The sequence below is a fragment of the Styela clava genome, chromosome 1, assembly GCF_964204865.1.
Source record: "Styela clava chromosome 1, kaStyClav1.hap1.2, whole genome shotgun sequence".
Taxonomy (NCBI): Eukaryota; Metazoa; Chordata; class Ascidiacea; order Stolidobranchia; family Styelidae; genus Styela; species Styela clava.
In genome coordinates, this window is record NC_135250.1 from 17,948,194 (window position 1) to 17,961,364 (window position 13,171).

Sequence of the window (13,171 nt, forward strand, 5' to 3'; positions counted from 1 at the left end):
AAAGTTGAAGGGAACAAAGCGGGACTTTATGATTTATGGGGCTCCAAATACAGGCCAAAAACGAGATTTTCTTAAATTTTATGCGTACTCGATATATCGAGGCCGAATTCGAATATGTTGCTTTATATGCCGACAACTTTTGACAACGATTTCGATCACATGTATAAGTCAAGTGTCTAACACCAAAGTATGATCAACAGCGGAACAAAACTTAACAAAATATGGCCCTTCAAAAATTGACGTAAAATCAGATTTTGCTGTATTTCGTGCGAACTCAATGATTCGATGCCGAATTCGTATATGATCCGCAAAGTGCCGACAACTTTTAACAGTAATTTTGAATACTACCAATAGTGAAAAGTAATATATATAAAAGTTGAAGGGAACAAAGCTGGACTTTATGATTTATGGGCTCAAAATACAGGCTAAAAACGAGATTTTCCGAAATTTGAAGCGTACTCGATATATCGAGGCCGAATTCGAATATGTTGCTTAATATGCCGACAACTTTTGACAACGATTTCGATCACATGTATAAGTCAAGGGCCTCGATATATCGAGTACGCCTCAAATTTCGGAAAATCTCGTTTTTGGCCTGTATTTGGAGCCCCATAAGTCATAAAGTCCCGCTTTGTTCCCTACAACTTTTATATATAATACTTTTCACTATTGGTACTATTCAAAATTACTGTTAAATGTTGTCGGCACTTTGCGGATCATATTCGAATTCGGCATCGAATCATTGAGTTCGCACGAAATACAGCAAAATCTGATTTTTCGTCAATTTTTGAAGGGCCATATTTTGTTAAGTTTTGTTCCGCTGTTGATCATACTTTGGTGTTAGACACTTGACTTATACATGTGATCGAAATCGTTGTCAAAAGTTGTCGGCATATTAAGCAACATGTTCGAATTCGGCCTCGATATATCGAGTACGCCTCAAATTTCAGAAAATCTCGTTTATGGCCTGTATTTGGAGCCCCATAAATCATAAAGTCCAGCTTTGTTCCCTCCAACTTTTATATATATTACTTTTCACTATTGGTAATATTCAAAATTACTGTTAAAAGTTCTCGGCACTTTGCGGATTATATTCGAATTCGGCATCGAATCATTGAGTTCGCACGAAATACAGCAAAATCTGATTTTTTGTCAATTTTTGAAGGGCCATATTTTGTTAAGTTTTGTTCCGCTGTTGATCATACTTTGGTGTTAGACACTTAATTTATACATGTGATCGAAATCGTTGTCAAAAGTTGTCGGCATATTAAGCAACATATTCGAATTCGGCCTCGATATATCGAGTACGCCTCAAATTTCGGAAAATCTCGTTTTAAGCCTATATTTGGAGCCCCATAAATCATAAAGTCCCGCTTTGTTCCCTACAACTTTTATATATAATACTTTTCACTATTGGTACTATTCAAAATTACTGTTAAAAGTTGTCGGCACTTTGCGGATCATATTCGAATTCGGCATCGAATCATTGAGTTCGCACGAAATACAACAAAATCTGATTTTTCGTCAATTTTTGAAGGGCCATATTTTGTTACGTTATGTTCCGCTGTTGATCATACTTTGGTGGTAGACACTTGACTTATACATGTGATCGAAATCGTTGTCAAAAGTTGTCGGCATATAAAGCAACATATTCGAATTCGGCCTCGATATATCGAGTACGCCTCAAATTTCGGAAAATCTCGTTTTTGGCCTGTATTTGGGCCCCTCAAATCATAAAGTCCCGCTTTGTTCCCTACAACTTTTATATATAATACTTTTCACTATTGGTACTATTCAAAATTATTGTTAAAAGTTGTCGGCACTTTGCGGATCATATTCGAATTCGGCATCGAATCATTGAGTTCGCACGAAATAAAGCAAAATCTGATTTTTCGTCAATTTTTGAAGGGCCATATTTTGTTAAGTTATGTTCCGCTGTTAATCATACTTTGGTGGTAGACACTTGACTTATACATGTGATCGAAATCGTTGTCAAAAGTTGTCGGCATATGAAGCAACATATTCGAATTTGGCCTCGATATATCGAGTACGCATAAAATTTCAGAAAATCTCGTTTTTGGCCTGTATTTGGAGCCCCATAAATCATAAAGTCCAGCTTTGTTCCCTTCAACTTTTATATATAATACTTTTCACAATTGCTACTATTCAAAATTACTGTTAAAAGTTGTCGGCACTTTGCGGATCATATTCGAATTCGGCATCGAATCATTGAGTTCGCACGAAATACAGCAAAATCTGATTTTTCGCCAATTTTTGAAGGGCCATATTTTGTTAAGTTATGTTCCGCTGTTGATCATACTTTGGTGGTAGACACTTGACTTATACATGTGATCGAAATCGTTGTCAAAAGTTGTCGGCATATAAAGCAACATATTCGAATTCGGCCTCAATATATCGAGTACGCATAAAATTTCAAAAAATCTCGTTTTTGGCCTGTATTTGGAGCCCCATAAATCATAAAGTCCAGCTTTGTTCCCTTCAACTCTTATATATAATACTTTTCACTATTGGTAGTATTCAAAATTACTGTTAAAAGTTGTCGGCACTTTGCGGATCATATTCGAATTCGGCATCGAATCATTGAGTTCGCACGAAATACAGCAAAATCTGATTTTTCGTCAATTTTTGAAGGGCCATATTTTGTTAAGTTTTGTTCCGCTGTTGATCATACTTTGGTGTTAGACACTTGACTTATACATGTGATCGAAATCGTTGTCAAAAGTTGTCGGCATATAAAGCAACATATTCGAATTCGGCCTCGATATACCGAGTACGCATAAAATTTCAGAAAATCTTGTTTTTCGCCTGTAGCCTATTTGAAACCCCATAAATCATAAAGTCCGCTTTGTTCCCTTCAACTTTTATATATAATACTTATCACTATTGGTACTATTCAAAATTACTGTTAAAAATTGTCGGAACTTTGCGGATCATATTCGCATTTGGTATCGAACCCTAGAGTTTGCATGTAACATTGAAAAAAATATTTTCCGATATTTTCGTGTTCCCATCAAATGTAGCCTATTTTTAATTTGTATTTTTTTTTCATTCTCATTTTCATTTCATTTCATTCAATTATATTCTAATACGTTTTAGTTTTTCTGTTTTATGTGATATACAGTTATGTATGTTGTAATTACCACTACCAGCTAAATGTGCTTAAACTTATATTTTGGTCTGAGTTGTTTCCTTCGGAACATATTATTCCAAATAGGATCCATTTATCCCTTATAAATATTGTAATTAGAGATTATTTTCCGCATGGGAACCGGTTGAAAACTGCAGAATATTTTTCCGCTGAAATTCCGCTGAATTCACAGTGGTTGGGATAGACACGCTGAAGACCGATGGCAATACGAAAACGTTGGACAATCGTGCACCACGACTTGGAGGCGAAGTAGAGATGATTTGGTGAAAGTTATAGTTCTCTGGCGCCACCTGTTGACTTTTGCAGATAATAGTCAAATACTCACTAGGGCGGAATGAATTTGAAGACAGAGTTCACAAGATGGACCTTTCCCCGAGCATCGACTTCCTTGTTCACTTCGTGGCATTGGCCAATCCCCAAGATGCAAAAGGTGGCGTAACAATGCTCCCTTTTCGCATCCGCATCGCATTTCGCATTATTCGCTGTATAATTAAGATTAATATATAATATACCTAATTAATATAATATAATTACATCTGCTGATCTGGATTCTGAATTAATTGACTGGAGTGATAATGGAACACAAAGATAATGTCTTTGACGAAAGTTTTCTTTATGAAAATGAGACTGCTGCAAAAACACCGGCAAGCTTCAAGAGGATCTCAACATCAGGAAAAGACCCATCTCTTTCTTCAACATCTGAGCTCGATTCATCTATCAACTTGCAACAATTTCAATTTCCCCTGTACAATTTGAATGATGTTCTCCAATCTAGAGAAGACACTCTTATTAGTAAAATGCTTAACTTGATCGAAACTGCAGTAGACAAAAAGCTTGGGGAGGTATTACCATCTTATCTCGACAAGCAAACCAATAAAATTGAAATCATGTGTAATAAGAATGAAGCAGTTTTAATCAATTTAGCCCAGATTCAAGAACAACTTGGAGCTAGAATTGACAGCATTGAAAAAAACACTTCTTGTTTAAACCAATCTTTAAATGAAGTGAAAATGAAACAAGACAATTTTCAAAGAAGCCAATCTGAAGATAAGCAAAAAGTGTTACATCTTGAGGATTTGGTTTTAAAACAAAAAGCTGCAATAAATGAGTTGCAACAAATGTTATCATCTATTGAGGATGAACTTGAATATGTTGCTGAAGTTCAAGAACATTCACAACAGTATGGCAGGAGGTTAAATCTGGAAATTGTAGGAATACCTTACCAGAAAAATGAAATCACAAACCAGAAAGTAATTGAAGTTGCTAAACTGGTTAATGTTGAACTTAATTATAAAGACATTTCTACCTCTCATAGACTGGTTGCGGGTGAGAAATCTCCAATAATTGTTCGGGCGGCTTGTTCGCTTTTGCAGACGAGACAAGAGGAATGAACTATATCGTAAAAAAGCTAACCTCATTAAAGAGAATGGAGGTAAAATTTTTTTTATAAATGAACATTTAACAGAATGGCAAAAGTTTTTATATAATGAAGCTCGTATTTTAAAAGATCAATTTAAGTATAAATACATATGGACACACTCAGGAAATGTATACGTCAGAAAAAATGAGTCGGCAAATAGTCTGAAAATCTTGAATGAGGATGATCTATATAAAATTCGATAATCATTTATTATTATATACCCTTGTTTATAATCATGAGGTTTTCATGTGTAATTTTATGTTACCATTATTCTAATGTCTTCTTCTAAAAAATGTAAAGTCTGCCATAACCATTTCACAGATAATGATAATTTCATCCTATGCGACTTATGCAATAATCTAATTCATTTTACCTGCTCGTAGCTGAACCATCAGCAGTTTGGTCTGTTAGGAAATTCAGACACTTCTCACCATTGTAATTTATGCTTGATCAGTAGTTCACCAATCAGGGCTGTAATGAAAGACCAATGCTGTTCCACTGCTAATTCAATCAGCCAGTCATGTTTGACTGATGTAGATGACTGGTCACTTGGATGTGAATATATTGATCCTAATAATGTTAAAAAACTGATGTCAAATTGCAATGCAAGTTTTAATATTCTTCATTTTAATGTAAGAAGTTTACACAAAAATAGTCCACAAATTGAATATCTGTTAGGTCCAAGCAAAATATTGCCTGATGTAATGGGTATTTCTGAGACTAAGCTGGGAGAGGCCTCACCTGATGTATCCATTACTGGATATGATTTTATTCGTAAAGACTCTTGCACTAAAGCAGGAGGTGTTGGTTTATATATATTAGAAAGTATCACATTTAATATAAACGACGATCTTAATTTAAATTCTACTGGATGCGAAGACCTATGGATTGAAATTGATCAAGCTGGATCAACCCAAAACACAAAAAACATTATTATAGCTGTTGTATATAGGCACCCATCATATAAATTGGATGATTTCCTTGATAAATTTGTTAAGTCCCTAAATGTAATAAGCTCTAGGGGTGTGTGTGCCTTTATAGTTGGTGACTTCAATATTGATTTGATGAAATATCAAATTGATAATAATGTAACTAAATATGTTGATAGTGTCCATTCTTGTGTTTTTTTATGTGGTATTAATAAACCCACACGGGTTACTAGTTCAACAGCTACTTTACTAGATCATTTTTATTTTAATAAGCTAGAATATAAAACGAATACTAGCATCATAAAATATGACATCTCAGATCATTTCCCCATCTTGGCTCATATACACCTCAAATGCAAGAAGTCACAAATCAAAACACTGAGACGTGATTATAGTAACTTTAATGCTGATAATTTCAAAGATCACTTAAGTCTCGTAGTTGATAAAGATATTTCCAGTCCAGATATAAATAAAAATTTCAATTCAGTTATAAATACAATAAAATCTGTGGTTGACCAGCATATTCCCTATAAAGCTAATTCAAAAAATAGTATACTGAAGCTGAAACCATGGATTTCCAAGGATCTTTACAGATTGATAAAAACCAAAAATAAGATGTACAGTAAATGTTGTAAAAATAGATCTCAGTTAAAGTTAAGAGAATACAAAAAGTATCGAAACAAGTTATCTGGGGCTCTTACTAAGGCTAAACAAGATTATTATAAAGCAGTTCTTTCTCGCTACCAAAAAGATATTGCAAAAACATGGATTCAGGTTCGTGAAATTATTGGCACTTCATCAAAGAAAAACAAATTACCTTCATATCTTATAGTTAATGGAAATAAAATTAATGATGGCAATGCAATTTATACTGCTCTTAACCAACATTTTTTAGAAGTTGGTCCTAAACTTGCTTCACGAATAAGTCCAGTTGCAGCACACCATATGCACACTCGAGTCTTTTTCCTTCGTGATACAACTCCCCTGGAAATAGAACAGCAAATTGACAAACTGGATGTGCACAAGGCTGTAGGTAGTGATGACATACCCATAAAGATTTTCAAAATTGCCAAGTTTGTCTTGTCACCTATTTTGTCTGAAATTTTTAACAAAAGTTTCCATGAAAGTGTATATCCAGATATTTTGAAAATAGCAAAGGTTGTGCCACTCCATAAGAAGGGGATTAAATATGACCCAAACAATTATAGGCCTATTTCTCTCTTATCGCAAGTAGCCAAAATGTATGAAAATATTTTATATAATCGAATCAAATATTTTTTTGAAAAAACAGGTGCTTTAAGTCTCTCTCAGTTTGGTTTTAGAAATAATTATTCTACTGAATTAGCAATAGCTAGGCTTAAGGAAATGATAATGCATAATAGTACAAACAAAAAGATAACATGCGCGATTTTTTTGGACCTCGCTAAAGCGTTCGATACGGTTAACCACTCGATCTTACTGCATAAATTACGCCATTATGGTATAAGAGGGAAATCACTTAATCTTATTGCGTCATATTTAAGCGGACGCCAGCAATATGTTCAAAATCGGGAATTTTTTTCTGAAATGGGCATAATCAAATGTGGAGTGCCACAGGGCTCTACAATTGGCCCACTGCTTTTTTTATGCTATATAAATGATCTACCGGCTGCATCTTCTTTCTATTCCACGCTTTTTGCAGATGATACTTCTCTTTTGAAGTCCGCTTCATCTCTGTCTGAACTTGAGACTGTGGTGAACACTGAAATACAAAATGTTCATATTTGGCTTAAGGCAAATAAATTATCTTTAAATTATTCTAAAACAAAATTTATGCTTTTTTGTAATAAGGGAATAGATACTAGTGATACTACTAACTTCAAACTCTCTTTAGGCAGTAAAATAATTGAGCGAACTAATAGTATAAAATATTTGGGGGTCACGATAGATGATAATTTAAGCTGGAAACCGCATATTAGTCAACTAGCCAAGAAGTTATCACAAACCGTCGGTATTTTTTATAGACTAAGACACATTTTGAATTTAAAAACGCTGAAAGTAGTTTATTATAGTTTATTTCATTCACGACTGCAATATGGAATCCTTAGTTGGGGATCAGCCGCCAAGTCTTCATTACAGCCAATCCAAGTCTTACAAAATAAAATAATTAGGTGTATATCATTTTCAGAGAGGAGTCTTATAACAAACATCCGACTTTTCTGTCAAAATGAAATTTTACAGCTATCTGAGATGCATACTTTAGAAATTGCAAAATTTATGCATCGGCATGAAAATGGCTTCTCCCCCCTGCTTTCAAGGACTATTTTACTCATCTTAAAGATGTACATAAGTATGGTACTAGATCCAAAAAAATTAGATCCTATTTTACACCACAGGTTTCCACTGATGTTGGGAAGCGATCTTTAAAATATAATGGCGTGCAGGTTTGGGGTGGTGTCCCATCTGAAATAAAAAATGTGTCTCTATCTCTTTTTACTAAGAAAATGAAAAGGCTTTTGCTAACAATGTATTCAGATTAGTTAACATTTTTTTTTTTTAAATCCGTCATTAATATGATTGAATATTAAAATATCTATTATTCTTTCAGTTTGCAATATATCTTTAACTTCCGATTGTATATCGGTGTATATTTCCTCAGGATTAGTTTATACTGTTTAACAAGAGAGCTATGCTCAAATATATGGACACGTAGAGCCACATAATTTTAATGACGTCATAGAGAAAGAAAAAAAAAGTAATAGCCTCCTGGAAAAAATTCCATCTTTAACCAGTGAAAATTTCAATGGCATTTGGGGTAGTATTCGAAGAGTAAAGCAATTTTTTTAATTATGATGTTGACGAAAAACAACAACAACATAATATTGTTCGTTATGTCCACTACGTGTCCAATAATTGTCTTACCTTAATATTTATATAACATGGTGCAAATGTGTCTGTGCTATTCTGTTCATTCATATTTCATACTGAGCCCGACTCGGTTATGGCGATCTGTAATGTACTAGATCAGTGATTCCCAAAGTGGGCGATATCGCCCCCCGATGGGCGAAAACGATACAGAGGGGGGCGAAAAAGTCGAAGGGGGCGATTTCGCTAAACCTATTTTTGTTAGGCGCATCATGCACTTGATTACTGTACTCTGCGTGCTTTCGTAGGTTTGAATCAGGTGGGCGATTATCACACGCGAAAGGATTGCTAGACTCGTCCTCGCAGTAAGGTACGGCAGTTTGCGTATCCCAGTGGTCTGCAAAATACGGCCGGAGTAAAATAACCAGACCCGGGACGCTTCACTGAATGGACCTTTCCCCGACCTTTGACCCCGGAAAATTCTTCCTATACTTAACCATTTTAAAATTTTCGGTGCTTATTCTAAGAGTGGTTCGCGACTTGTTGCCTGTAAAATGGGGTACTTGTTTCAAACTAGCATTCCAATTCATACCATTGAACAATGTGTTTTTTAAAAGTACCTAATTTTTGATTACTGTAAATAAACTGAAGATCCTAGGAAGACAAAGTGATGATTGACTTATTTGATTTATATTTAAATTCCCGAAAAAACAACTAAAACTAACAAATATAATGCAAAAATGAGGTAATGTTCACGACCGCGCCTGAAAATCTGTCTGAGTGAGAAATGTGTCTGAGCGGATGCGAAAGGGGTCATTGTTACGTTTATTTTTGCATCTTGCTGATTAGCCAATGTCACGAAGTAAACAAGGAAGTCTATGCCCGAGGAAACACCCAAATATTCGAATATATTGCAATGCAATGAGGAAATTAAATTCATATTCTATTCGAGAGATTCGTTCACTGCTTAATTTTTGTAAGAATGTATCTTCTTAAAAAAAATCTTTATCAAAATTTCACAAACCATGCGAAAATATTCACTTCGATGTTTGAAAGTACATATTTGTGCGAACAATTATTTTCGAAAATGAACATTACAAAGAACTAGGATTAGTGATGCCCATTTAGAAAATGTTCCAATCTTGTCGTCGTAAAGCTATCAAGCGTAATACAGCAACAAGACAGTGTCACAATAAATGTCATTGTAATAATTTTTCAATAGGACGACTGAGTTGAGTTCACGAATTGTCGCAGTTTTTGCGCGCTGTACCGTTTTCAACTTTCAAAAAATATATGCGACCCGCAAAAGACTAGCAACCCTAAATTTTGTCCCACGAGCGACATAAAATTTGCTGACACCTGGGTCGTAGCCGATAGTTGGTCACGACTTCTTCCACATCTGAGTGCACGAATCCAAAACAAATAACTGATTAATTTTATGGACTGGAGGATGTGGTAGGATGAGGAATCGGGGATGAATTTTACCGAAGACTGTTATGGCGCAGGTCATCAGGCTGTAGGGACAAACGAGATGTACGAAAATAATTAATATGAGTTTAGAAAAATTAACTTTGTTTTCTCTATTTTAATGTGAAATGGGGTGTATTTAAGGAGTTAAATGCTATAGGGCAAGAGCACACGGCGGTTTTTGAGAAGGCAAAACCCTGGATTGTTTCATTTCCGACCTCTTATATGATGAAAAGGGATTTTCTGCCGTGCTACTATTGCTATCAAAACAACGAAATCGCCTTTCCATCAGTAAACGGGGTAATTTTAGATATAATAAAAAGCTCGCTGAAGGACACCAAGCTCATCCATCTCCGTAAAAAAACACTATAAACTATGAGTTGTCTTCTTATTTGGTCTGTAATATATTCGTTTCTGGCTTTACATTTTTTTTGTAGTGCTGGGGGGGCGATGAAGTTGTATAAACCACTTTAGGGGGGCGATGGTACAAAAAGTTTGGGAACCACTGTACTAGATCACAATGTAGCACTGGTATTATATATATTTTACACATGTCCTCTAAACTCTATCACAATGTGCTTTTAGTGTTGAATCGTGGAACTAAAATATCTGCCGACTCATTCTCCGTCTTTTTTATATTTATTTTGTGACAATTAATTCCGACTTCCTCATCAATAACAGTGTTAAATTGGTCAGGAGCCTTGATGACCTTCAACGGTCTTGCATACTGGCCAACACAAAACAATGTGTAAATTGGACTACTTCTATAAAAATCATCGATATTGTTTTATACTGTTTTTCATTGTTTTCATTATAGTCTAACTCTCTAAAAATTATCGATATTATTTAATATTGTTTTTTCATTGTTTGTGGAAATAAATCTCTCTCTCTCTCTCCGCTCAGACAGATTTCTCACTCAGACAGATTTTCGAGCGTGGTCGTAAACAATACCTCGTTTTCGCGTTTTTGAACCCTGTTCGTTAGTTTTCAGTTGTGTTTCGGAAACCTAAATATAAATCAGATAATTCAATGATCACTCTGTCTTCCTAGGAGTTTTAATTTAATTGCAGTAATAAAAATTTAGTGTAGAAATAGCTGTGATAGACTAGACTAAAATTGTTTACCGGTACTTTTAAAAAACAGAATGTTGTATGCGATGAAACATAATGATGGTTTGAAACACATACCCAATTTCACAGGCGCCAATTCGCAAAAGCACTCTTAAAATAGCCCCGAAAACTTTGCAATGGTAAAGTATAGGGGGAATTTTTCGGAGGTCAAAGGTCGGGGAAAGGTCCATAGAATAGGATTTCCATATTTATCCCGGGAAGAGGAAAATTGATAAGACGACTTAATTATATGGCGAACAGCCTCTCGTCCGGATACCAGTCCATGTCGAGTATGGAATAAGTTAGCCGGTTTGTTTCCGTAAGCATGGACGTACAGTTTGAATAATATTGTTGGTGTGGATCTTCAAGAACGATCAATGTTATCTCGATCCTGTCTCATTTCTGCATCTGCTTTCATTGTTCCTAATTATTCATGATGCTACAGTCATCGATAAATGAGACGACTGGCGATTTCAAGCCCAAGCGCTTTGAAATATATCAACACACACATGTTGCAGTACGGTATTCGGCATGAGACTCAACTTGTTTCTGAATATTTTTAGATTTCAACGTCTACAAATTCAGTGGAAGAGAATTCCAGTTTGAGTCCAGTAAAACCGGTATGTTAGTCGTTGAGTAGAACACAGGAATTGCTGGTTCACAGATTAATTCACGAAAAAATATTTCGAAATTCAGCATCCTCAATTCATTAGTGAGTGGTGATCTGTAGAAATAGTACTGCCGGTTATTGTTTTTGTTTTACTTTCTAAAGATATGTAAATAAAAATGGACTCTTTTGGATTTTTTTCACACGTGATAACAGTGGCGCAACCAGCGGGGGGGTTACGGGGGTCGTGTCCCCCCCGTTTGAAATTCGTTTTTTTTTTATTACTGTTCTACGTTCAAACAACGTCGTTCTACGGTCATAACAATCCGGTGAAAACTACTTTTTTCCAGTGCTTTATCACCTCGACGTAATTTAACACCGCCCGACTTCAATCATACCTTTTTGCTGTTAGTTACGTAATAATCGCTATCCCCGCGTATATGTTTGTATTCGAAAATGAGATATGTTACCTCAAAAAAGTAGAAATCGCGCGCTGTCGATGCGAATTGAAAGCGACAATAGCATAATGCTATCTCTCTCTCTCTTGTGACGAATACTCTCGTGCTTCATCATCTTGACGCAATGTAACGCCGCCCGTCTTCATGTTATAATAATGCAGTAGATACTCTGAAAATCTGGATACGAAAAATATTTTCGGAAAAATATTGCTTCGATTAACCTAAGATTTTCTACATATAAAAGGCCGAAAACGCCGTACACATCCTACCGCCCCCGTCCACGTTCTGATTTAAAAACATTTCACAATTATTTCATTTTTTATCGCAATCGAAAGCAGCCATGTGTGGCACGGCAATAACTAACAGTCGTCGTGAAAGATTTTCAATAAACTCCGACTTGAAGTGCTTATAAGACGTCGAGGACGTTTTTGGTTGAAATTTTTTACATTTGTTATCGTATATTTCAATTTAGTCAAGATATGTTGTGCGCCACGCAATAAACTTGAAAGCAAATCCTGCCCTAATTAATTGTTTTCATACTCAGTTTCGATAGTTATCGAACTTAACGGGAAATTTTTTAATTTCTTGCAATCTATAAAATAGCTTCTAAATATTATTTGGTTTCTATCGGAGATTTTATCGTTATCCCGATTCCCGACGTCGTTGATAACAATATCGTTCATTTTAAGTTGGAGGTATTGGTTTATAATCAAAAAATTATAACACATAGAATGGAAAACGCCGACTCAAAAAGTAAAACACGTTTTTCCATCTTTATTCTCTATTATTGGCGGACGGAAGTTTGGGAATCGGGTTTAACTAATTTGATTATGATGACGATGGTAAACAAAAGTACACAAACACACCATACCGTTCTTAGTTTTTAGTCGTTATTTCTCTGTCCTTTCTTCTTTCTATGTGCATAATTAAGACCATAAAACGTGTTTTATTTTTGAACTCTGCGCTGATTTGAACATTTCATGTCGGCTGTTATGTATTTTTGTTTGTAAATGAATACCGGTAACTTAAACTGAACGATGTTGTCATCAACGCCGGATGCCCACGAAATCCGCGATAGATATTAAATACTATTTTAAGAGCTATTTTATACGCGCTAAATTACAAGAAATGAAAAAATTTCCTGTTATGTTCGGTCACTATCGAAACT